Source organism: Melopsittacus undulatus, chromosome Z (assembly GCF_012275295.1).
Source record: "Melopsittacus undulatus isolate bMelUnd1 chromosome Z, bMelUnd1.mat.Z, whole genome shotgun sequence".
Taxonomy (NCBI): Eukaryota; Metazoa; Chordata; class Aves; order Psittaciformes; family Psittaculidae; genus Melopsittacus; species Melopsittacus undulatus.
The window spans coordinates 62,021,219-62,048,994 of NC_047557.1; the positions used below are offsets into that span (position 1 = coordinate 62,021,219).

At 42.4% G+C, this 27,776-nt stretch overlaps 1 protein-coding gene across 5 annotated transcripts in view; it reads right to left on the reverse strand.

Moving 5' to 3' along the window:
- SEMA6A (semaphorin 6A) overlaps nt 1-27,326 on the reverse strand; it is a 114,008-nt gene extending 86,682 nt beyond the window's left edge. The window contains exons 1-2 of one of the 5 annotated variants that reach the window (XM_034073274.1): nt 26,444-27,326; nt 11,463-11,561 (exon numbers count right to left, since the gene is read on the reverse strand). The gene's annotated coding sequence lies outside the window, so the exon portion shown is untranslated. Of the gene's footprint in view, nt 1-11,462; nt 11,562-24,538; nt 24,583-26,443 lie in introns of those variants that run through there. The other 4 variants (XM_031043588.2, XM_034073273.1, XM_034073275.1 and 1 more) reach the window with 4 other exon arrangements.
- Between the last annotated feature and the right edge of the window lie 450 nt (nt 27,327-27,776).

Here is a 27,776-nt window from a genome sequence, read left to right on the forward strand (position 1 = left end):
TTGCTTCCCCTTCCCAATCTTCCCTTCAGAACATTTATGATTTTATTGAGAGTCATAGGATTGCATGAGGCCTTTGTTTATTCATCTGCAAATCAGTATCTTAACGCAGTACCTACCTCACAAGGAAGTTATGAGGCTCCATGAATTCTTGCAATGCACTTCAAGATAATCAAATAAAGAATGCTAGGCAAGTGTATGGTAATGTTATTGTTCCCTGGAAATTCCCCCTTTTCCTAGTTGGCACAATTCTCCCTTTTCCCTACTTAATTTTAATCTCTTTTTGCCCTTAGGCTACAGTTTATTACCCTGTCTCTAAATCGAGGCCAAAACCTTTGCAAATAAATTTCCACCAGCAAAACTGAGTCAGTGTCAGAGCTTTCAGTGTAAACTACAGGAATTAGAACAAGCCATATCGGCAATAACATAAAAATTCTGTTCTCTCATCCCTGCTGCTAAAGCTTTTTATGGAGCTCTCTAAAATATGACAAAGTGTGTGAAGGTCAGCAATTGGTTTTGTGCCATATGGGCTGAAGGCTGAATATCCCTGTAAACACACAGATTTGGGGGTAAGGGGAAGGTGCAAGGTGTGGTGAGAAAACCCCCAGCAGTAAAGGAAAGCCTAAATTTACATGCTGGACTTGTTGAAGCAAACTACTAATTAACTGGAATTAGCTTAGTCTAAAAACCCTGAACTTGTTGAAAGTGAAATGAGACAACACAGTCTTTCCATCTATCAGTCTTAGAAAAACAAGGTGTCCATTTTAATAAAAGAACAACTACTACAGAGAGATTTCATTTGAAAACCATGATGTTCTGAGTTAATAAATCATAAAGGCAGAGTACTAAAAATATAGTTGAAGTAACTCCTAAAAAAGAGATTGCCACAGGAAAGGGTTAATGATTATATACTGATAATGATAGTCATCTCACATAACTTCTGTCTGCCAGGACTTAACACATATTGTCATTACAGGTTCAAACGTTGTAGTAATTCTAGCACACTTGCTACAATGTTAAATGGGGCTGGGCATCTAGGGCAGGAAAAAGCTCTGAGTTCTGTAAGCCTTAAAGAAGATGGATTTATCCACATGGGAGTTCTCTGGCATAGCTGTATCATGCCCTTGTTGCCATGATTTTTTCTTTCCGTAACCCCCATTACTAAATTAGAGCTCTGTTATTTCAGTGAGTTATTTCACTCTGCTAGATTTTATAAAATCCTTTCAATCGCAACAAGAGCATTCAAAAATGCATAGCAGACTCTGTGCTGGTGGACTGCAGAAAGCACTTCTGAAGGCTCAGAGACTGAGGACAACCTCCATGGATATTCATTCACTGACATGGTGTTCCTTTCACTGGAACAAAACAAAGTACTCAGGCTTCAGCCTATAAAAATACACACCCCACTAGTCCCAGCAAAGAATATTACGCCAGCAGTAGTGAAAACCATGCAGGAACTCTCGCTATTTAAATTCTGCTCTGCAGGAAAATTCCATGTTAGGCTCCCACAGAAATAAAAGATTCTTACCAAACTGCCACTAGGTTGACTCATACTCAACAACAGTATTTATTTCAGTGGCATAATTCCTGTCTTCCTCTGCTGTGAGAGCAAAATGAGGTACAACATCATTTTTACTAAAGTTTAATGGACAGCTAACCTCCAAGGTTTTCATTAGAAGGTACACATTTGTAGTCTTTACTGTGCTTAACATAGTTTTTTGCTAAGCCAGCTTTGGGGGCCTTTCCTCTGAAATAATAAATGATAAATATAACACACATCATCCATTGCCCTCCTCAAACTCCAATTTATTTGTTATTTTTCGCTTTGCCTAATGAACTGGATAATCTCGCTTACAAATGACTAAGTTCAAGTGTAAAGAATATTTTTTCTCAAGAAGTGCTCAGATGAAGGTCGTGGCATTTCCCACGTCAAAGATCTTTCAGAATATCCTATTTTTTTTATTTAGTTTTTCTTTTTGAGGCTCTTAACTTCATTCTTTGCTTCTTAAAAAGTCCATCTATCCAGTTACAAGGTTCGCTTCTCAAGACTTTCTGTACTCACATTTGTTGACTCTGCCTGTGATGAATAATCAACATGTTAAAACATGCTGATAAATACGAGCTTCCATAAATCCCAGCATTGTGACTTGAGACCTGCTTTGAGCCTAGGTGGCATTTTTATTTACTTGAAGATTATAAAATGTTGGGCAGCTGAAACAAGGGAAACAGCATATGCTTTCACCTCTTAGCAAAATGTTCTTTCGAAGGCAGTAGTGGTGATGACAGCTTTGAATAAGTGCCAGCTGCAACTGGAGCACTTTAAGGAGTACCAGAGGGTGTGCTCCCTATTTTTTTCTTTCCAGACCTGAGCCACTGTATCTTGGATACACTCCCTGTTAATATACTGAAACAACCACTGTCACTAGGGATTCCAGCTGGACTGCTTCTGGGATCTACTTGCAAGCTGAACCTGGGAAATGAAAGGTGAGCTGACTCTTCCATTTCTCTCGTCTTCCATTTCTAGTTCTCTTTAGAGAATTTGTTTTCAATTGAAGCGTTATCTCCATCTCTACTTTCACTTTTGTCCAACATTAAAATCAACAAAACAATCTGCAAGCTATGTATGGACCACAGTTAATACAAAAATACTTAAACTACTACAGGCTTTCCAAACTAGGAAGCAGTATAGACACACACAACCCATGTATGCACTAGTACTGCTTCTGAATTCCAGCTTTCAGAATAGGAGAGAAAGCAGCCTTATCCAGATGCAAGCAAGAAGAGAGGCATCTGCACCAGAAGCAGCTCTGACTGCTACCAGTTCAGAAGGCTTGAGAGCACAGACAGCCCTGACAGAGAGTAATGAAGGGCACTTCAGCTGTTTCACCCCTGGATAAATCCACACATGTTCAGAACAGTCGAGCAAGAACTTGGAACAAAATCACAGCTAGTGAGAGTTTTTCCATTGACCTCATAAGAGCAAGTATTTCTCTGTTGTTGCAGGGCTCACATTCACTCTGATGCTAACAGGAAAGCACCCATTCTTCTATGATGATCTGTTGGTGGATATTTCTGCTTATTTTGCACGTAAGGGTTGATAACCTAAAGAAATGGCTAAAAAGGTACAAGTTTTGCAGCTAATCATGTAGACAGATGCAGATGACTGGTTCATCTGACGCTCATTCCCAACCACACACTATAGCTAATGCTCTCTGTTGTTGCAAGAACAGGCATTACTAAGAAGGATTAAACTGCCAAAATAGTTCTGCTAGTGATTATTCTGCTCATATTAGCAGGTTAATTATTGGTCAAAGTATTTTTGATGATACTGAAAAATCAAAACAAGTTTTTTCCTTCAATACAAAATTAAATCTTCAGTTGAGCTAGCAGTAGTTGCTTTTGTCTGGGGAAATAGTGAGAACCAGCTGCAACTGGAACTCCAGCTCAAATCATGAACCCCATCCGCATTTTCTTTACATTTGCCTTATGTCTATGTCAAGCTCACTAATTACAGAAAAACCCCTATGTTAATATAATGTGGGGGGCAGCAAATACAAAGCTGTCTGCTTCTCAACAATCTCCTAAATTCAGGATATTCAAGTTTTCCCCAAAGACTGATAGTACAATGCATCGAAGATCCTGAAGATCAGACCTTCTGAGATGTTGTCACATACTGGAAGACAAGGGCAAACAAACAAGAGGTAAAGAGTCAGAAACTCAGCCAAAGAAAGAAGAATACAGAGGAGCAGGCACCACTGCAATCAAGATGTAGAGAGAAAGGCAGCTGCAATTACAGAGAAGAAAGGAGAAAGGCCTGAAATATGAACCCTTCAAAGGAAGAAAGGATCTGATTGAAAGCAGTAAATAGTGGGAGCTTGTCAATACTGGGATCCTGAGGAAAGCCAGGACAATTCAAGAAGGGTGTCTATTTAGAAGTTAATTCTCAAAACATACTAATCTTCCAAAGCGTGAAGAGTTAAGCTGAGGTAAGGCCACTTCGGAGTAAGATCACTCATACGGGATCAAGGCACTTTAATTAAAGCATAGTTGTAGTTAATGAGTCTTACCTCTCTATGCCCTGAAGAATAAGGACATGGTGACACACTGAAAAGAAGATATGAGAAGATAAAAGACACAGAGAAAAGATGAGACTTGAAAAAGTCTGGTTGACAAAAATAATGGTAAGACTTTATTGTAGCTGACCAGACCCTTGACATCTCCATTTGTACTCAGTTTCTCCAAAACCTTTATATGCAGAAGCAATATTTGGTATTGCTAACAAGTTGTAAAAGTTTATTCTGCAGGTTCAGTAAGAGATTACATCCTAGAAGGTTCCTGTAGATGTTGTGAAGATCACATAGCCTGCTGTGGCTAATCAGCTGGACATCCTGTGCATTACTACAGGAAATAATGAAAGCAGCAAAGGCATTTCAAGTAAGAGCACAGGATATTTCACCTCCCTTGTTCCTGTTATTTAAAAATTTAGCTAGGGCAGTAAGACTGCAGGACTTTGACATGCATCTGATGGCTCCTTCACACATGAACCCACTTTCCACTTCAGTCCTGCCAGCAGTGGTTGGCAAGTTACCCCTAACTCCTTTCTAGCTACCCGTATGACATCTGCACACAGAAGGTGTTTACTTCCCATGCTCCTTTCAGAAAAAAGTTTTTGAGATGTTTTTGACTAGAAGCTACAAGAGCTCATAGAACAAATAAAATAGAAGTACCTTTTCTCAAGGAACTGTTGTTGAATTCTCCGATAGGGATAAAGCTAGTACAAACAACTGCCTGATGCGAGGTAACCTTTCCAACCATTTCCAGGCAGCTACGTCTGGAGTCTCTGTTTATGCTGGTATATGATGGCTCCAGACCTATCAGTGGACAATTCAGTCCTGTGGAGTACAGGTGGTGCACTCCATACGGCATCCAAAGATGCTGAGGTTTACTGTAATTAGTTTTCAGATTAAGTTTGGCAGTTAAGTATGTTTTATGTGCAATGAGTAGCAAAAATAAAAAACATGTTCTAAAACCAAAGGGAATTAAAAAAAAAAAGCAAAGCTAAGAAATATTTTCTTGTCCTTTCTTGTTTCACGATAAAGAACTATTTCTTCTTTTGAACTGCAAAAGAAGTTCATAGGGGAAGTTTTTTTGGTTCAGACCTTCCAGTGCTGTCATCCTGGCTCTGAGTGTAAACTGGACGCAGACCTTTGCAGCCTAGCTGCAGCAAGACTTTTTCAGAAAGAGCTGTCTGATGTTGGCACAGCACTGCCATGTTGTCCCCTTAATTATTGCTTCCTAAAACACCACTGTGTGGGAAATAAAGACAGGAAAGAAGCAGTGAACAATGCATCTTTGCATCCTACTGACTTCCAAGAATAGTACAGCCAGCCCCTGGCTGTGACACACCTCTCCCCAGCACACCTCCAAGCCAGCCTTTCATAACTGAGGGCTGCTCTAACGGCTCATCATGACATATGCATGATTCCCACAGGTTCGTGCCACTCTCGGAGAGCTTACAAGCTATTCAAGGCAATGGAAACTGTCTTCTATCGAGTCTTCAGTGAAGGTCTATAGCTTCACCCCCTCCTTTTAAACCCTGAAAATTACAGTATTGTTACCTCCCTAAAGCAAGGAGTTTGAAAGAACTGCAAATTAGTTATGTGAGACTGAGTTGAATAATACCTTCTAATTGTGGTGAATTCCAGAAAGAGATTCATTCACACTTACTGACTTTATCTCAAAATGTTCATACACTAAATGGTTGGCTCCACATATGGTTTCTACATGAGCTGAAAAAATCGTTTGTTTGTTTTTTTTTTTTTATGACAAGTATTTATCAAATATTTGGTCGTTTTGTAAGGAAGAGAGATATGCCACTTAGCATCAATTTAACATATCTGCTTTGCCTGGTGGCTATACCCTGGTTTTGAAAGCAAGTATAAAATCTCAGTATCTCTAAAATCTATAAGCTTATCTGATTTATTTATGAACATCACCAGAAAATCCTTCTGTTTACAATTTTTATATTACATTTCACCTTCTATACAGAAATACCCAAGTAAATGAGTTCATTTCCTGGAATATTCCATTGGAGCAGTAAGTATTACCTGGCGTGAGCTTCATGTGCATTGATAAGGTAAAGCAACAGTAAGCCTATATAAAACAAGAGAATGGGTATATTACAAGGCCCTAAAAGGAAGAGTTTATTCACTCTGCACGGCTTCTGCACAAAATCACCAAACACCAGTGGGTAAACCTCTGCACACTGAACCATGATGATGTTCCTCCTCTTTCTACACTCCAGTGCCTACATACAGGGGGTTAAAAATGCTGTTCCTTGTCAGTTTGCTCTCAGGAGCACCTAGCTGGTGCAGGCACAGGGCTGCTGCAAATCCATTCAACAGGCAGTGAAAGAATGTGCAGCAAATTTAGGGCAAATTGGACCAATTCCCAGCTCTTTAGCAGATTTTTTTAATAGTGTCATTGCTTGATGTACTGGTGACTGTGGAACTACCCTCAGCCTATTCACAAAGACCTTCACTTTTCATATATATTTTCTTGGTCAGCCCTGATTCAGAAGCTTTGGTTCCTATTTTCAAATCCAATAGGGCTGACAATCAGATAAAATCCTGGAAAGTGCTGTGGTTTTGGGGTTTTTTTGAGAGAAGGGCTCACTGCAGCAAATATTTCTTTTCCTAGTGACAGTCTAATTGCTGATGACAGCCTAAAAGTCTTAGATAAAGTTCAAGAATCAAATTGCAATGCCAGTGCTCTTCATATTTCCCAAGAGTCACGGTGTTCCAAATTTTCCACTCCAGAGTTTTTAAAGTAATTCTTATTTTTCTCTCAGAAATACATGCTCACTGCCTAAAAGACCCACACAACTTGAGATGCCTTTTTTTATTTTGCATTTAAATACGCAAAACAGCTGCAGATGTCTGCTTGCATTTTTCAACCATCTGCTTCAATAACTACAGGATGGACTCTGCACTGACCTTGCTTTCCAGTCCCATAGTCTATGAATAAAGCTGTTTAAAACATGACTTAAATCCAATGACTGATTTGCAAGAAACCCATCACTACACAAGCCTAGAGTCTGAAGGCACACCACTGGTTCACACATTTTCTGCTCACAGGGAATGTCTCCTTGTTTACTCTGACATACCTGGCAATGAATGAACAGTAACACCAAAGTTTACAAACTTTTTTTACTCATCAAATAATCTTTTGGGGTCAATGGCAGCTGACAAAAACATACACTCTTTTTGAAGATAACCGAAGAGTCACCAGAAGATCACTTGCCAGCTAATACAATGCATATTTATACCTTTATATAAAGGTTTTCGTGTGTGCCATCTTTGCTAACTCCTACAATTTTTCTCACAAGGCTATATAACATTGTATTTTCTTTGATGCTCAGGCTTCTGGAATCCAGATATTAGATTAATTTCCAGGAGTAAAAGAACTTCTTGGACACAGGACATCTTGCAAGTTTCCCATTTCATCATTGGGAAGCCTTGATCAGTAGAGTTTGGCAACACTGTCTCTTCACACTTTCAGAGACTCCAGAAGACCAGCACTCTCCTATGAGTGTTATGAAAGGCTCTGTGATGTATTTTATCGCCACTTGTTAGACCCAGGTCAAGGAATTCAGACCACTGACAAAGAAGAGTTTTTCAAGTACCACTTGTGGCAGACAGAGTTTCTGACCCTTGGGCAGAGCCCAGCGCAACCCAGCAGAGCCACGTGAGTGGCCGAGCAGGCTGGGATGGCTACACCAGGTGGGCTCACCCTGCCTAATGCCAATGGTCTGTGGGGATTTTGCATCCGGATCCGGTTAAAGAAAAGACAAGAAAGAAAAGTGAGAAGCATAAATCAGTGGCCATAAATGCAAATGAAGCTAAAGCATAACAGCAAAACCCAGGAGAAAATAAAACACTAAAATATCTTTATTTGTAAAGAGAAAAAATTATCAAATGCATCTCTGGTAAAACATCCCCATTAGCATTAACCTTCATTATTGAGCAAAGTAACAAAACTGCTATCTCCTTGATATTTCCACTAAAAATATAGAGCTGGTGATTAATATTTCACTTCTTCATCTTTCTATTTAAAAAAAAAAAATCTGTTTTGAAAGGAAAAAAACCAAGAGACAATACATTTAGTGGTCAACCCAAGACATGATCACTGAAGGGATCAGAATGAAAATAACTGCCTACAATGCTTTCCCTGTCAGTCCAACTCTCCCGTGCACAGGCTGTGAGTAGGCCTCTGATAATTAATTCACATTCCTCTTCTACATAATCCTACAAAGAGAAATTACTTAGTCATATTTCCATTTTACTTTACAATATTTAGACCAGCTCTCATACATACTGAATATTTGCTGGTACCTTCCTTAGGAAGCAAAATGCAAATAAGGTGGTCAAACGCGTGTAATAAAATGCTATTTAGCCTCTGACTGTCATTCATCATGGAGGTCAGCGGGCATGTGTGGCATACACAAAAACATTAATAAATTTCACAAAATGTATTTCCCACATGGCCTTTTTTTGCTTCTAAATTGTAGGCTTGGTCTAGGTTAAGCTTTACATTTTTTTAAATTACATTGCATTATCTGGCTGAGAAGGAACAAAGCAGTATTTTCCTAACTTTATTTCAATGTTGTTAAAGCAAAATACAAACTCAGCAACCACTTACCAGACCTCTTCCCACAAGACCACCCTGAAACTCTAAACAAGTTAAAAGGGCCACACTGAGAATAAATATCAAAGACATTGCCAACTTTGTCTTTCTGTTTAATTAGCAGACAAGCTCATTAGCAGAAGAGCTGTACAGGAGAGTATGCCTGAAGTCCTTGCTCACATAAAGGAGTGCGGTGACGAAGGCTGCAGTCACACATGCAGAAAGCAGCCCAGTGCTGGCAGCAATAGCAGTAGATATAGCTGAGGACAGGGAAGCCTGTCCCCTAATGAAGGTGAAACTGCAGCACAATGTCATAAAGTGAGATTGGGCATCTCTGCAGACAAGCTACAGAGTGGATTCAATAGCACAGAGCACAACAGATAGAACAGATCCTTCCTCTGCTAACCAGCATGAAGAGGTGGGAAAGACAACCCATGTCCTCAGCATCCAAATGCTGTCTTGTCCCATGGATACCGCACCATGAGCAAACAAAAACAAACACGGGTGGTCAATGAACATTACCATCAGAAAACATATGTGGTATATGTGTGTGTGGGAGCAGTGAGTGTGGGCACCTAGACTGTGTGGGGTAGGGAGGGTAACGCATATTGCACTACAGCAGTCCACTTCTGGGTTCAGCCTGTCACTGAGCAGAACTGTTTATAAATTAATTAGATTTTAGTACTTGTTCAGCACACAGCAACTAATACGCACAAAGTGCTCCAGGAACTGAAAAGACTGTTTGAACTAAAGGCAGTTAGTTCATTGCAGGCTCTCCAAGCAGGAGCATGTCCACCTAATTATTGCTAGGATATTGTCAAGCACATTTTAGCTTAAAATACAAACAGAAACCTCATTTACAATAATTTGAGGATTTGTTTGAATTTTTTGTATTGAGAAAATAAAATTTGGGAGACTTGCGGAGTCACAGCTGTTACTAATCAAATTTATTTAAGAGAGTAATGTGAAACAGCATGTTTGCAAAAGTTCATAATCACAGCAGAATTAAATCATTTTTACAGAGCATTTATTTGAAACATTCTGTACACAAACTTTGAATATGGCAGAGAATATTTCCCTTGCAGTTTAGGTTTGATTTTATTCCTGGAAACCGCTATGAAAATCATGCTCGTTTGCAGCAGGGTTCTTTATTTACACTTGGTTTTAGGTTTAAGACCTGTGACAAACACCAGATTGCTCACGTTCATCATGACCCAGGCAGAACTGCCACACATCCTGCCTTGCCTCTGGTGCTACCTGGCCGTCATGCTGCGTTCCTGCCTCACTCAGGAGCAGCTGGCTCTGCAGGTTTTTCCTCTGTGGACATCCAAGGCCAGAGCTGGAAAAGGTGCTTTGAACTTCATATGCCTCAGCCACATCAGCAGTTACAGCCATAGGGTGACAGACACACCTCAAAGTTAATGATCCTTGCACTGGTTGATGTTATTCTTTCCCTGCTACAAAGACCAACCCTGTACTCATTGCCCACACAAAGACAAGTCCTGTGAATCTCAGTAGGAGTTTTAGGTCCAGCACAGACCTGGTGGCCAGAGCCCCAGAGCCACTGGCTTCTTTCTCTCCCTTCCCCACCCACAGACACCTTCTCTTCAAAAAGACAGGCTGTCAGTCTTTTAAAAAGGGTATAATACATCAAAATCTAACTTTCAGGGACTTAAAATTGTGTTGAGCCAGGCTTTTGCTTCCCCATCGAGGCTACTGACAATTTTCCTAAACAGTGCCAGGTGCAGGGTTTGGTTTGTTTCAAAGGAAGTTTTACTAGTTCAGTGGAAACTGGCCAAAAGCCATGAACTTGTTCCAGACAGCTGACCAGCCAGCTGCAAAGGGTAATGCCAATGCCCTTCCCTCATGGCTGCAAACATGTCAACTCATCAGTGGCCCGGCAGCAAGATCATACAGCCCACTAGCAGTTTCCCTCAAAATGCACATGTTGTAAAGCCTCCTTCCACCTCTTTGGCCAAGATTTATTACAACAAAATTGCTTACTGCACTTCTTTCAGTGCCTCTTCTCTCTGCACTACTATGTGTCAGTCTCTCTTCCGCACAGGAAAAACACCTTTCCTAGCCAGTGACTCGTGATTCTCAGCAATGATGGAAAACCACCTTCTTTTCTCTACCGGTAGCTTGTAAGAGGAATTGAAGGAGTCTCGTGAGATCTCCCAGGGCAGGGAGGAGGGTATGGGGATGGAGGAGAGTCCCATCTGGGATTTTTCTCTCCCCCACCTACCAAATTCTGTGTGAAGGGTAAAGAAATGCGGCAAAGAGATGAACGATATCACTTGCATTTCCCACGTGCCATCTGGGTTTTTTTCACTCCAAACTTTCTGTATAGTTTAGATGGTGACAGCTCATCAGAAAGAATTGTCCCACAGCATACTGCCGATTTGTCCGGTAAAGAGAGAAATGAAACACAGCACTTTCATCTTGCCCTCCTCTCTTATACCTTGGCACTTTGGCTATCCCTCTGTACCAGTATGGATATATCTACAGCTATTACCTTAATCCCTGTGTTTGTAGAAACTTTCCATCCCTCAGACTTGACCTTACAGCTGCTTTTCTTGCTCCCTATAACCATTTTTTCCTTAGAAGTGACTCTATGTATCTATGTTTGCCCCACAACTTCTGGGGGTAGCTGGGATCCAGCAAGAGCAGTATGGTACCTCAGCTGTATCCACTCATAATTTCAGGATTTATGGGTTTCTTCTGAACTTAGTCATGATGCTATCTTTTGAAAGATAAGGTTTTTGAGAGGTTAAACATACCAAAAGCACTGATATGCCTCCATAAATTTAACTTCATTAACTGGGAAGCACCTCTCGAAACCAAACATTATTCTCTTGATTGAAGTGTTTTGAGTGAAGCTGTAATAAAAAAAAATTGTGGTCAAGATAAAGCAATACATCAACACAGACCATCTTAGTGGGTTTGCTGTGGGGGAAATAAAACCCCAACAACCAACCCAAATTCTGCAAACTATGAATAGCTTTCTTGCATCTCTCTCACCTCTCACAAGCTCTCAGAGCAGGCATTAACCTGACATACAAACTTCCAAATATTTTTAACACTTCAAAGACAGATAAATTCTCTACTTCTTATTCTTCATCAATGTATCCTTCAGCAGGCCAACACAGCTTCCTACCTTTTGCCTGCTGAGTTAATGCTGAAAATACAGATTAGGCATGAAGTACTTGTTTCAAGAAAGTTGAAACTGATAAAAAGTGAGGATTTTTCCTGCAGTTAAGGGTTACATTTTGTCCTTAATTTCCCATTTAATCTATTTTTATATCTCACGCTATCGCATAAAGTTGCAATGGAGTTTAAAGCAGAGAGTGATAGCAGTGACTGTAAGCCATCCCAGTGTTTTCTAAGCCAAAATCATAGCCAAAGACAGTGTCCTTGTTTCACACCTGCTGTTGTCAATGGAAATACTGTGCATGTTCATCACGAGAATGTAACATAATATTTTAGGGACTGTAGTGACAGGACAAGAGGTAATGGGTTAAAACTTAAACAGTGGAAGTTTAGATTGGATATAAGTAAGAAATTCTTTACTGTTAGGGTGGTGAGGCACTGGAATGGGTTGCCCAGGGAAACTGTGAATGCTCCATCCCTGGTGGTGTTCAAGGCCAGGTTGGACAGAGCCTTGGATGACATGGTTTAGTGTGAGGTTTCCCTGCCTATGGCAGGGGGGTTGGAAGTAGATGATCTTAAGGTCCTTTCCAACCCTAACTTTTCTGTGATTCTTTGGAGTATTCCACCTATTTCTTCAAAGATGATCAGTCTAGTTAGCATGAGCCACCTTGTCACTCAGAGGCACCTCATAATTCTTTTGGCACATGTAACTTACTTTTGCACGCATTTGAGTTGTGTCTCTAGCCATTTTAAACACACACAACTCACTATTTTTTTAAAAGTGAGACCTGATCGGATGTGACTGAAGAACTGTATGCTTTCTTTATGAATGCATCACATTTCTTCTACACACAACGTCAGCCACTCAACAGCAACTTTCTACCCAAGGCTCTGTCTAAAACCATCTGCAGGCTTGCACATCTGAGGTGTGGATTGAGAAGAGGGCAAAGGTGTGAACTAGGTTCAGAAGCAAGCATCTGTCCACACAGTAATTGCAGGGTGCAAAACCAAACATGACACCTTTTCAGAAAGGTCTTCGTCACTTGGGAGTCCACTGTACCCAGACAAAACAGATTCAGGGAAAGCACAAATTTAAAGCACGTGAGCATAGGCATCTTGATCAGCAGCGGTGCCTTTCTGCTGATTTCTTAGCCTGCGTGGGTGTCCCAAGATCAGCAGGAGTGGGAGCAGAATGACTCCAAAACATAAAAAACTCTCTCCCTAGGTATCTTGCTTTGAAGTAAAAAACCAACCAACCAATAAACCTAAAATATGCTAAGCCCTGCAAGTTCTTGGGCTTGAATCCTAAACGCAAGAGTAACTCTTGGATGGCTAAAAGAACAGCTTCCAGAACCTGCATTTTGCCTGTTCTGGATCTATAATATGACTATTGTTAAGAAAATGAAGGCTGAAAGATGCTGTGTCTCAAGCAAGACACAAATGAAATGGTTTAAAATATGCACTGAGTTCACCTGGAACTCACCTGAGGCAAAATCCAAATCTGAATGCACACTATTTCTTTAAAATAGCATTTCAGTTAAAAAAAAAGGCAAAACTGAAAATTTTAATTGCCTTAGATATGTGGGTCAAGCCCATTTCTAGCTGATTTCTAAGTCACTTTTAAAATAAAGAATTATTTGAATTACTATTTCTTTATTCTTCCAAACACTGGGGCAACTCACAGCTGCTGCACTCTATGTTTCTAAATCTTGCAAAAAATCTATACAGTTCTAAATTCTGGAAGCTCTTTAAGAGAGTATTTAAATACCTTTTGAGCTACAGAAAATATCCTTCGTATGAGCAAGGGGATGTGCTAGAACTACTGCCAAAAACTAATAGCTTGAAGCAATTTCTACCCTCCTGTTTGAGCAGGAGAAAAAATTTAACAACCCTGTTTAAGGGACATGGAATCTCTTTCAACCTTCCCTTCTCTCTCTAAAACTCAACTAATTTGCTTCAACTTAAACTGTGCTTTTAGTCTCCCTTCCCCATGATTACTGAAGAACTAAGCAGTAAAGAGAACAGGAGACCAAGACAGAGCAAGCAAATGTTGATCTGGGACTCTGTTTTGCTAATATAAGGAACCTCCATTTCTACTCAGTGCAAATTCTGAAATGTGTTCAATTGGATGCACTTGTATACCTATCCTGTAAGGCTGAGCAAAACGGTGCAAGCACTGAAACTAAACATGAATATATTTTCCGTAAAAGCAAGGCTGAGACATGAAAGCTGTGAAAGAATCTTGTTAGCAATTCCTTGTGTAGGCAGCATGTCTCACTTTAATCATATGCATTACGGCCTTTACCCGTCACTGTGAATTCACTCCCAGAGCTTTGCTGCACATCAGTTTGGCTAACCCACTTTCTGGTGTCTATGTCTCTGTGTAAGAAAGCTGAAAACTATATTGCTTCTTATACTGCAAACAGCAAGACAACACACACACAGACAAAATCAGTGCCTTTGAAAAGCATGGCTTGTGTCCATCATTTTTTGGTTTTGTTCCATGTTTTTCACTACCCTTCATTATCATCTGGATGCCTGAAGCATCTGCACTGAGATTCTGAAACACAAGAGGGCAGGCTACATGCGAAGGAAAAAGCACAGTGCGTTTTCCTGTTATTTTTTACAGTGCAAATTGCTTAGTTGAACACTCTGCTGTAAAACTTTAAAAAACGCATCTCTCAGTTTCAGCATAAAGAATATGTGACCAAGCTCCTGTCTCTCTAGACATTACGCTGTTAGCTATAGCTGTACCTTGCACTTAGAAACTGTGTGAAAAGGTGTAAGTTGTCTTGAAATCTGTAGCAATTTCTAAGGCCACTATGTAACAGCAGACAAAGTTACCTTGCCCTCTTTCCAGACTGACAAGTACCAGTTTCTTTCAGAGTTTCCGTTTTCATCAGATTGACATGCACTCTGATGTAAATATAGTGGGTTCTCTCTCAGTAAATTCCACCCATTGAAATTGTTAAGGCTGTAAATGTATTTTGGTAAATGTGTTGTGTTCGTTCTTACACAACCCTGTTTTTAAACGCCGGGAGTTAGAGCAGGCTGTCATACGATGGTTGCCTAGAAGTAGGCAGCACAGCTGCGAAGTAGCACTCCAGCCTCCCCACAAACACATTCTCTGCTGGCTTACTGATGAAAAATTTCCACTACTAGACTCTTTGAAGCTAAAATGTCAGTTCAATGTACAGATACTATTATGGTACAATGCCTTCTTGATGGTTCTGATACTCATTTGCTCATGAATTCATTTCCTCCAAAATTTTTAAGTTTCAGTAATTAATGACTCCTACTGAAGTCAGCAAGGTTTGTCACCAATATAAACAAAAGCTTGTTGAGTAATTAGCTTTTCTAGACAAATCCCATGTCTCATGAAATAAATATGGACATGCAATCTCAAGCAAAACTGTATCCTCATTTTTCTGTTTGATGTTAACAGATCAAATGTTAGATCCTGCTTTTAATCCATATTTCTGTGTTGTGGCCCAGCTCCTCTGCACTTATCTATGTGAGCAATGTAATTGGTTCTGATGACATACTCATGTGAGATAAGCAACTTGTTTCAGTAAAGGTTTACAGCTGCATATACAAGTATTTGAATCTTGGGAGCCTGGGACAAAGCAGAAGGTCAGGATTAGCCCTTCCACAAAACCAGTGGTGTAAGCATCCATAAAGGTGCTCCATGTTTTGAAAAGTTCTTTAAGTTCTTTGACTGTGACAACAAAGAATTCTTTCATCCATTTGAAACTAAGGCAGATTACTGACCATTTGGGGGGGGGGGGGGGGGGGGGGGGGGAAGAGGGGAATTCTAAAGAACTGATTTGCTATTCAAGGTACATCAATGCAAGCATTCTTACAGACCCCTTCTTCACTATTAGCAGTGATTGTACAGTCTCCCCTTCTGCAGCAGGCCACCAGCATTCAGTTGCACCAACATGTTACCAGAAAGAGCCTAGCTGAATTGGGTGCTCTTCAGCTTCTTTGATTTTTGCAAATGACATTACCTCCAGGATTTCAGCTGCTACAAGAGAGCTGAACAAGCACGGATGAACACAAACAAAAACAATTGGTCAGAAATGTAAAAGGTGCACTGGAAAGGAATTAGAATTTGTGTGTCAGAGATGTACCTCTATTCCACACTTCACATTTTATCGTCTGTGTTTTCTCTGATAGACACTTTAACACATGCATGTAGTATTTTAAGGAAAATGTCCCGACAAATCAAAACTGGATTATTCTCAGTCAGCCAGTCGGTCACCAGCCTTCATCTCACACCTTCAGGCTATTAGCTCCAGGTTGGCTAAATTTGCCTTTTGGACTATACGCGCTGTTGAACAAGAACAGGATTTCTTTTTTTTTTTTTTTTTTCCTATCTTGGGAAAGGAAGTGTTCTGGCAATATCTCCAGGTCTTACGCTTAAAACAGGATAAAGCAAAAAAGACAACACCACCCTACAATATACACATCTCGTGACGGAATTAATCAGTGTATCTGAACATGCTGAACTTCCCTACAACAGAATTCAAAGGAAACACCTTGCAGATAATAATTAAAAAGTGTAGCAGCTCATGCAAAAATCTTTCCTCTTCCCACAACAGCTCTTCAAGGATTCAGTTCTTAATTTCTTTTTAAAAAAACCTCACAAACTAAACAAATTCCTATTCAAATTCAACAATAATTTCCCTAGGTGAGAAAAAGCTTCCCAAAGAATTACTACAAAAAAGTTTGCATTCTAACTTCTTCATGAAACTTGAAATCTTTCATCTTTAACTCCTTTCCAAGAACAACAACAATAAAAAAATTTCTACACAACGTGTTTCTACAAAATGCGAATGATACGAACAATTCGAGATTTGCATGGACACTTCTTAAAAAACATTTCATCTAATCACTGTCCTGTAACAGACTACAGCAAATTTAACTGCACTAATTTCTGATTAATATGGCTAGGATCAGTAAGTTGTAATTGCAAAAGCTGTGCATTTCTAATTAATAAGTAAAAATGGCTCAGAATTAGAAAGGGTTGAACACTATTAGAATTTTATACACATACTACCAAACACTGTTCACACAGAAAACTAAATTCAAAAGTTGGTTTTTATGCATGACGCTCTTCTTTGATTAGACAGATATGATGAAAAGCCAGTACTATGCTGGACAGACTATGACTGGAGGTTCAAGACTGCAGTTAAACAGCCTGTGATACTGATACAATAAAAAAGGCATTTTGAATCAAATAGCAGGCTGTATTTAACCATGCTTGCAGTGTGCAGTACTACTCAAGAAAGATAAACTGGTGGGACCCAACCTCTATTTTGCCATCAAGCAGCAGACAGCGGGCTGTATGATATGTTGAGAGCAAGTGACATAAACACGGCTCCAAAGGGCATATCTTTTTCCTTGTTCTGTTGTTTTGGGGCAGGATGCAGTAGTATCCTCTCAGCCCATGACAATGGCAATCACAGCATTTCCCAGGCAGACCCAGGCATGCGGCCAGGGCTCCGACTGCCCTCGCGTCCTTCCTTCCCATCCACCCACTCCAAAGGACCAGTGGGCAGGAGTGTACTCTGTCCAAAGCAGAAGACCGGCTGTAGGCAGCAGGGAGCTCTGAGGCTGAAGAGAGGACAACTTTCCTGTCTCTGAGGTCCTTTTGTGAGCATGAAGCCAAAGCCAAGCTTTAGCCTCCCAGGAATATTCAGGCAGTAAGATGCTATTCAACATGTGCAAGATTTGTGAAGCAAAATCCCTAATTTTGCTAGAAAGACACAAATATGGCAACTACTTTCCCAGAAATTGTCATTTTCTTTTCTTGATGAGGTTAGTACCTTTGATGCTTGAATTCAGCTGCTTAGGGATGCAGAAGAACTACTATGATCAAAGATAAATGAACTGAAAAAAATATACCAAAATGGAGTAGGGGCTTGTTGCTGAGGTGTGCAGTAGAAACCCTTCTTTACTCTTCATCAGAAACAAGACTGGGCATCTATACTGACTGTACAATCACTTATCACTCTCTTCTCTGTTTCTTGGAGGTACAAAATTAAACCATAAGCAATAAAAATAATCAACTAATGTTAAAGAAGTGTAAACATACCTTACAGAACTGCTTAAATTAATTTCTATGCAGTTATTCTATACCTAACCTGCAACTAAACAGTGTAAAATTCTGAGAAGAAAAATACAATAGAATTTGTACCTCTACAAAATGACCAGGGCATATTATTTTGTTACATCAGACCGCCAACCTGCTAGATACATGCACACTGTGAGTTTAACATGAAAAAAGGCTAGGATTAACTTCATGTACATATGCATATATAACAGAGTACACAAAAGCCAGACTATAAAACAGAAACTTCCATGTACTATGTGAGAGTATAAAATTGCAAACACAGATTTTCTGTGCATCTACCAGCAAACAGAGCTTTGTAATCTTCAAAATTGATGTGAAATTTTTAGACTTCAATTTGTTCAGTTGGTAGGACTCCTGAGGGTGATTACAAATAACATGCACATGTTCTCAATCTGCTTGTCGATCTCACTTTAAAAACTGACCACAAGATTGGGTAGTAAAGTCCCAAGCTGAAGTTTTAAAACTCATCTCTGAATGCAACCTAACCATCTGAAAGTAAAAAAAGTGGCCAATTTTCCAGATTAGTTCCAATTATGCTGAATTCTTTCATCTAAACTGCACAGCTTTTAATACGCTTATTTACTTGATGTGAATATTCAATGCTCTTATTAATATTTTTTTTTTTCAAGCAGAAGATACATATCAACCTTATCTGTGCAAGACCAAATTGCTTTATTATAACTGGAGGGAAATCTGTTATTCTAGAGACACTGTAAAGTGCAAAAGAAATGGGATTGAAGTATCTGGTAAAACATGGGCCTTAGTCCTGCACTCACAGAAGTAATTAATTTTTTTTCTCAATGGGAAAAGAAAAAGGGGAGCATGATTTTCTTAGTGAAAAATGTTTGTGCATTATTTTATATTACGCATAACTGACAAAACAATATTCAGCACTACATTTACCAGTCAGTCTTCCAGCTACTTTCCTGTTAGATCTATTTACTACTTTACTACTTTCCCATTTGTCAGAAAGCTATTTCTGACTACTCACAGCTCCGCATTTCTCAAAGTATTCATGTTTTAATGCTAAAGTTGTGGACAGATATTGAAACATTGTTAAAAAAATAAAAATACTGCCAGTGCCAACACAATGCTGAAAGAGCACTAGTTCTGTCTGAAAGAAGTTTATTTCTTCTTCTCTCCTTTGTAATTCAACCTGCTCTGCAGCTAACAAAAGGGTACTTATTGTCATTTTCTTAAATTTAAGGTAACAATAAACATTAACTCAGTCTCAAACATGATGTCATGCAGTAAGCTAGGTTAAAAGAGAATATAAAACAAATTACCTGAAACCCTAAATGCCCTAATTTACCCAAGCATTTATCAGCAGAACTAATGAAAAGCCTCTTTTGCTCTTGCAATGGATAAAGGTAGTCATTAGTCTTTGAAGTGTACCATTTTACCAGCAAGACACAACAAAAAGCAAATCTTGGGAGTAAATATCAGCTGGACGTTCACATAACAAGGTCCAGAGAGACATATCCAGAAGTTTCTTCTTTTAATCCAACTCTGAATAATGTTGGATGCTGTTTTCTGTTCCTTTAGAGCTCTTCTACTGCCAAAATAACTGCAAGGCTTGCAAGTCCAAGTATATCTTAAGCCTTTCCCAAGGCACCCCAACACTATGTGAGGCACTGAAACTATGGCAACCGAATAAGAAAGCAGCTTCCATGATTAATAGATGAAGATCCCAGCGACAGTGCCTAGCTAGGCCATAATTCAGGAATGCGGGAGGAATTAGCATAGAATCCATCTCAGTCTACCAATAAAAAGTAGATTTTGAATGGAATCAACAAAACAGCAATTTTTTTTTTTTCTGCTTAAAAACCTCCAAAAGTGCAGAACTATAAACTTCAAATTCTCATTAACATTTCAATGACAGGCTGCCTCAAGTGCAAATAATGGATAAATGTTCATGAACAATGGTGAAGGAACCAACACTGCAAATTTCCCATCTGATTATCAAAGCCATACATAGGAATACTCAATATATAGAACATCTGAGTGAAGCTGAGCAGATGGGGATAAGAAAATAGAAATAATGTTTGCTGCAGTCAGGAATATATTTGGACACAGTTTTTCCCATTGTGTGTAGGATTCATGAGAGAGTACTTTTTCCATCCACTGAACTGGAACACCCAACCATATCTATTATATACTCCACACATTTTCATTACCAGAAGGGTTTGTGATTCTGTCAGGGTCATTGCAAAATTGATGAGGGTTAGGAGTACCTTTTTTTTTTTTTTAAGTGCATAATCATACTTATGCTATTATTGCCAGTAAAAATGCTAGTATTAGAGTCTTCATCCACTAGATGGTCTCAGACTAAGTTGAAAGGGCATGATAAAAATATTCTTTATTTCTTTCCACTTTCATAAACAATATATTTTCACTAAAGGAAACTGGCTACAGAGGACATAAAAGCATAGGAATGCTTCTTTCGCCTGTATCATACAAAGGGTATAACCCTGCAGTCAAGGCAGAGATTTACCTGGGGAGGGCAAGGGAGAAGAAGCCAAAGACTTCTCATATCAAGGACAGCACACATGCTGTCATGTCGCACAGCGCATGTTGTGTGCTGCAGTCCCCGGCACCTGGCCCTTCAAACTCTAACTTCAGCACCACATGAATACTGTAAAACTATATTTCCGCAGAAAGTTCCTCAGTAGCAGTTTTGTCAGCAGCTGAAAAAAACCCTGGAAAAAATGGCATGGGGTAGTCCATGATATGTGAATTTCAAGTATCCAGTATAAATATATAGAAATGCCTATTATTAACAATACTTTTAACGGAAAGTCATCCTTGAATGTAGTGAATTACCATATGTCTCCACTCTAGAGATACAGCAACTGGCAGTTCTGTTAATAGCTGGTTTATCTACTTCATTTTACATCTCTATTTCAGCCACTAAACAAGCACACTGGGGCTTGGGGAAAAATTCCTTTCATACAAAAATGACTCTGTATTCACATAGAGCATACTATACCCCTCCTTTTGGCTGATAAATAACTACAGTTCTATATTGGGACTGACTTCAAGAGGTTTTGCAGTGAATTATGGGACAATTCATGTTGGGTTTTTCTTGTTTTCTTCCTACTTTTTTGAAAGCTGTTTGGTTTTGGGTTTTCTGTTTATTTTTGTTTGTTTTGTTTGAAAAAAAAACAAACCTAAACCTGTGATACCTCCTTCCTTTTTAAATCAAACTGTACCTGGAGCTGAACTTTGCATTTCAGAGGGCATAAGTCTGGCAGCCTCATTTATGTTCATCTAGTGCATGAAAGCTGAGAATATGATTATTTTATGGTGGAAGGCATAGTTCTTTCATCCCCTTCCCTATTTCCAGTGGCACCACTATTAATTGTGAGCAGCTTTTATAAGTCTGAAGTGAAAAAACTTGCATATGCCTCTATGCCTGTCTTTCACTGAACCCCTGCTAAGACTTCCAGAATACCCTGCTGTTGTAGGTGCCTACGTCTTCTGTTTTTCTTTTCTCCTTCAGTTCCCATACCACATTTAATTTTGAAACCTTTCACATCTTCCAGCTGCTAAAATAGGATAGGCAAAACGAGCAGCTTGGGAACTAAGACACACAGGACACGTAATGTATGTAATTATATCACAGTAGGTGGCACTCTTCCCTTTAAATCTTAAAGCAGTGTCCTTGAGCTGTGCTGCCATATTGCCGTGCTGCAATCAAGATCCACAGCCAAAGCACTGGTCACCATGGACAATTAAAGCATCTCTTAACACCGTGTAAACGTGAACATTATGTTATTTCCATGACCATAGGTAATGGTTTAATTGTCTCACAAGACATAAAGAAAATAAAGACATGCAAACTCCAGTCTGCCAGATTTGCACTTGAACTGGGAAAGTCCACTCTGCCTTTGTAGACCCTATCATATCTATGAAAATATTCCTATGAAGAGTTGTCAGGCTCAGGCACAGGCTTCCCTCCAGTTGTTTGTTTCTGCCTTTGAACACTGCTCATGGTTGCTGTATGCTGTTGATCAGCAGCCAGACTCCATACTACTATTGACTGCATCCTATTGCCACAATTATCTCCGTGTATATCTCACCTCCTCCTGATAAACAGAATTAATGTGCATAAAGTGCTCAAATGGTCACAGTGAAAAACACTGATTATGCATCTTAGTTTACTGTTGCCCCATCAAGACAAAGCTTGTCACAATTTGTCAGATGCGACACGCAGACCTAGGTCTGACCCTAACATTAAAGACTGATCTAGAGCAAACATACTTGCACAATAGCTTCAGGTCCTCACAAAGACTCCCAACAGAGAGCAGTATTTTCAGACTGAGGCCTAAACATCAAAAAAAAAGTCCCATTTTGAGTAATATTGAAGCCTTTAATCTCAGAAAATTAAGCAAGCAAGGCTTCAACTGCATAAGCAAAGCTTACTTGGGTGAATGAGACTGAGAAAGATAATGGCTAAAAATTTACCTCCTCAATAAATGAACAGGAGGTAAAAAACTGGAGCATCTGTATCCAATGGGATACTTCTCATTTAGTACAGTTCAACTTTTCTCTAGCATATGCTGCATCTAATAGAGTTGAATGTTATTTTCCAGAATTTACCCAGTTGTTTCTTTCCAGCCCTTTGCTATAGTGTATGGGAATCAGGCACTAAACACAAAACAGTTGTTTGGGTAGTATAACAATGTATTCTCGCAAACAAGCTGGATGTAAGGAATGTATTAGCTCAGGTCAATTTAATCCTAAAACATTTTATGTCTCCCCTGCTGTAAACCATGTGAACTCCTTTCATGTGTATTTATGTATGGCTCTTCAAAACAAGATGACAAATTTCCCCTTCCCTTCACAAAACATGCACAAGCAAGTTCACAATCACCTACTTCCTTTTTAATGCAAACAGTTTCTAGTCTGATTTATCACAGATCATTAATTTGATCTCTCTCTTTTCTTTTTCCTTTTTTTTTTCCTTTTCAAAAGCTCAATGAAGACAACTCCTCATTCTTAGCCTGATCTATCTCCTTCTTCAATCTTAAATGCAAATAACTCTGATCCTCTATTTACAAACATTAAGAGGGGACTCTGGCTAATATTTGCTTTCAACTTCAACCAGCTAGAGACTTTAGCTTGTCGTGTTTCTCCCAAATGTTAATGTCCAACTATTTTTGGTTCAAGTAGTATGAGTTCAGTTGATAAGGTTGGTTTTGCCATTAAGTAAGAATATACCGTTTTAATGTAGATAATTGGGAATACATAGAACATCTGTGACCACAAGATTTGTCTTTCCTGAAGGTATTCACCCATGCTTCAAGATACATGAAAAGTAAATGTTGCACATACACTTTACAGTATTACCGTTTTAAAATTCGTTTAGCATTCAGACAGAAGACTCAACTGGGCATTCTGTACTAAACTTCCATGAAAGCCAGAGATTTTCTCCAGTTAAGAATGGTGGAGAATTGAGATCAACCTTTTTATGCATAGGAAATTGTTTGGCTTTAAAGACAGTTAGCTCTCTTTGCCTTATACTTTATGAGAAGCTACCATATTAAAACCAGGTTCCTTTTAGATAAAATTATACCCTAGAAACTGAAATGCCTTGGCAACTGTACTTTTTTTAAGAGTGACAAACGTTCCTGATTTTACTGAAGCTAGTATTTGCTTTCAACCACGTATGAGGCAATTCCATGAAGAAAGGGGTTTGCTGGAGCAAACCCAAATTTCTTCACAATACACTAGATTGGTCTCATTTAAAACAAAAACAAACAAAAAAAAAACAACCCAAAACCAAACCCAAAAATCAGAGCAAGCTCATTTTGCTTTTCTGGTCTGGAAACAAACAGCAAAGGAAGCCCTGAACATGATAACAGCTGCATAAATCTTACTCTTAAGAGAAATGCCACAGACTCCTCAAAATCTCCTCGAGTTCTGTGATTAAAAGAGCCTGACTCTGCTGGACTTTCTCATGTTGATGGCAAAGGATTTACCCGCCAAGCAAAGATTACTTGGATGAGAATGTCTTACTGGATGACAGATTAAATGAATGCGAACCAAAAGCAGTCACTGAACTAATTTTTGCAAAGACAGTGGGAAAATCACGCCTCTAGCTGCCTATCTTTGAGTTAGCTTAATGATTAATACTTCTCTGGACTAAACAAAAATTAGCAGAATCTGTGTCAAATAAGACACTGCACTGAGCCCCATAACTGAAAATGGTTGTGGACATAATGCGCTTCGTTATTTACAACACCTGCAAGCCGCATATGCTCCTCTGGAAGATCAAGCATTCACCTTACAGTCAGGAATTAGCATCTTTTACAGTTTATAGCAGAACTGACTACAGCTTTTACTTCTTGCCATTCCATTAGATAAATAATTTTCAGTCTACAGCAATCAGAGATGTGCGCTGCACAGACGCGGGCACAAGCGCGCATGTTTAACAAACTTCAAAAGCAGCAATTCAGGAGTGGAACAGGAGAAAGAATTTGCATCTGAACAAGTGTTCAAGGTTAGAAAAAGACAGAGCCATTTGCCTAAAGAAACCCCAGCATTTACCGCCTTGCTACTCACCCTGGGAAGAGCCGGACAGGACGGAGATGGTGGGCAGAAGGGCATCTCCGCTGCAACTGTCCGGGATGCAGCCTCAGCCCCCCTCCTCCGACAGCCCCCGCCCCCACGACGGCCTGAGCCACCCCCGAGAAACGCCTCCCTCGGGTGGGAAGGGTGGAAGGAAGGAAGGAAGGAAGGAAGGAAGGAAGGAAGGAAGGAAGGAAGGAAGGAAGGGGCGGTGGGACGGCCGAACCCTCGCAAGAAGCAGGTACTTTCTGCACGCGTGAGGCAGGAGACCCAAAGTTTTTGCCGCCCTCCCCGTCAACGAGGCGGTCTGACGCTCACCGGCCACAGGGCCTGCCCGAGACGCCGCTGCCCCACATCTCTCCAAACCCCCAACCTCCCAGCTCCGCTTTCCCGGCGTACTGCCGGCGGGAGCACAGCTCGGCGAGTGCTGCGGACTGCCGCTCAAGTCGAGCCGCAGCCACGGCACCTAACGCACTTTGCTCTCAGCTGGGAGCCTTCTCTGACCGTGCCTACAAGGGGATGGGGCGTGCAAACTTATCGACCTCCTCAGCATCCTTTACCCTGGCACATTCTGTCCCCTCCTGGGCACCAGCTGTCCAAAGGCGCCCCGCTCCCGGGCCCCCCACGGCCCGTCAGCCAGTCCCGGGGCTCCCCGGCGGGGCGGGACGTGTGCGGGGCGCCGCGCAGCCCGCCTGCAGCCCCTCTGGGAGGGCTGGCAGAACAGGAGCTCCTTTGTTTCGGGTACATCTGTTATTCCCCCTTAGAAAAACTTTCTTCCGTCCTTTTGCCCGGATTCCCCAAGGAGGAGACGGGATGAAGGAGCGGTGGTGCGAGGGCGCGGACAGAGGGAAACGAGCTGGGCTGCCCCCGCGGCGCCCCAGCCCGCCGGGCCTCCCCGAAGGGTCCGGTCTGCCCCATGGTCGGCGCCCGCCCGGCTGCGCTCACCAGCCGGGAAAAGTGGCTGGCAAAGCCACCGGCCCGCCGGGGAGAGGCTGGCAGCGCTCGGCTGAGAGGGGTGGGGAGCAGCCCTGCCTCACAGTCACCTTTCTCCCGGGGTTGAGGGACGGCAGGCGGCAGCTCTCCTCGGCCGGGACCAGGGCGGAGGGAAAGGGAAGGCGGCCGCTGTCCGCGGGAAGAGGGCGCGGAAGGGAGCCTGCGGCCCCAGCCCACGATCGCTAACAAAGCCCGCGGCAGCGCCGGGGTCTGCGCCACGGAAGAAGTTTCCTCGGTTCTCGGCCACTTCCCCCAAAATACAGCCCCAGCCTTGGGGGGGAAAAATGTATATATATATATGTATAAAGAAATAAATAAATGAACCACAGCCCAAGCACCCCACATGGAAAAGCTGAGACCGCGGGGTTACGCCTCTGCACGGAGAGCCCACATTGTCCCTCTAACAAAGACAACCCCCCCCCCCCACCCAGCCCCACTCGATGTCCTCCTGCCCCGGGGGGAGCGGGCGGAGGCCCCGGCCCCAGCCCCGCAGGCGGCGTCCCGCGGCACGACCCCCGGCTCGCTGCGGGCAGGGCTGGGAGCTGGGGTGGCGGAGGGGAGGCAGAACACCGCGCATGCAAACCGTGTCAGGGGGCTGGGGAGCACGGCTAGCGCGTTAACCAGTTGGGGGGCAGGGGGTGGGGGTAGGAAAAGAGGACAACACAGGAAAGGAAGGCGAAACCACGGTATGCCTGGAAAGTGGCAACAGCAAGCGCAGCGCGTGCACTTGCAGGCAGCTCTTCTCCTCCCTAATCGCTGCAAACGCTGTCGAGACAGAACGCAGCAGCCAGCCTTAAACCGCACACCATCCTCGCTCCTCCCCATCCTGCCGGGGCGGCCCGGGAGCCCCCCTTAAAAAGCAACCCCAAAACATCAGGTAGAGATACGGACGGGGGAGTACTGTACCTTTTCGGTGCATGTATCTAGGCAGCTAGAGGACAACTAGCTGATGTTGTGTCCCATTTAGTAATCCATTTAAGGGGATCTCTCTGGGAAACTGGAGCCACTGTCTCCTTTGCAATCCTTTGTCATTACTACATGTGTGATTCCCGGGGGATGGAATATTTAGTATTTCTACTTTCTGAATTGCAAATGCAATTTGTTCATTTCCAATGATAGGCTAGAAGAGGGGAGGGCACAGGGAGAACAAAAAAGAAGACAAAAAAAAAAAAACCAAAAAACGAAAAAGCGTTAGCAACTCCTCTCCAGACCCAAATTCCACTACGGTTCCACTCCAGTAAGTCCCGTTCAGTCGCGCTTCTGGAGGTAAGTCATTTCGGGGTCTCCTGCTGCTCCCTCTCTACCAAAAGTGCTCCCGGTGTCACGGCTGCTTCAGGAAAACTCCGAGGCCGGAGGCGCTCCCCGTGCCGCGACAAGAAGGCGCAGTAGCTCCTCGCCCCGCGCTGCCGGGCATCGGACCCAGAAACCGCTGTGTCCCGCCGCTGCCCTGCCTCGCCGCCCTGCCCCAGGGACGCTGCTTCGCCGGCGGAGGCGGAGACAAAGCCCGGACTGGAGCACGGCGGGCGGGCGAGCGCGCCCCTCCCCTCTGCCCCGCCCCGCTCACCGAGACGGGCGGGGCGCGTGCCCGGCAGTCCCGTCCCGCCCCGGCGGGCGGCATCCCCCGAGGGGGCGGAGCTAGCGAGTGAGAGGCGGGGCTCCGGCGGCGCAGATGGAGGTGAAGGTGGGGATTGCCCCTCTTCGGACCGATGCTGCTCCGACAGTAACACCTGCCCGCTGGCACCGGCTTTATGCGGGCAGGTGCAACCGGAGGGCACCCACTGTCCCCGGCTTCCACCCGTCCCCTCGGAGCTGCCGAGAAGCGGCAGGGTGACGCGACCGACGCGGCGGGACAGAGACACTCACGCCCGGCCACAGCCGCCCGACCGGCCCGCAGCAGCGGAGGCCCTCGGTGCCGGCCGCTGGCCGCAGGCCCCCGGGGCGTGGGCGGCTGTTCCGAGGGCTGCGGGCGCGACAGCAGGGGCCGCTGCGGAGCCTGGGGCGGCGGAAACCCGCACGTGCTGCCGGCTGGCAGAGGGCGCGGGGATGGGCCGTAACCCCCGCCCGCGTTACCCCTATTCCCCGCGGGACCGGGCACCGAGACGAAGGCCTCGGCCGGCTGCTTGTCTTCCTTTTCCCCGTCCCTCCGCCCAGATCCCGCCTCGGTGGTCGCTCGCCGCGCTAACGCCTGTCGTGGAGCCAATCCAGCAAGCGACGCTAAAACATTAATCCCTCTCTCCCC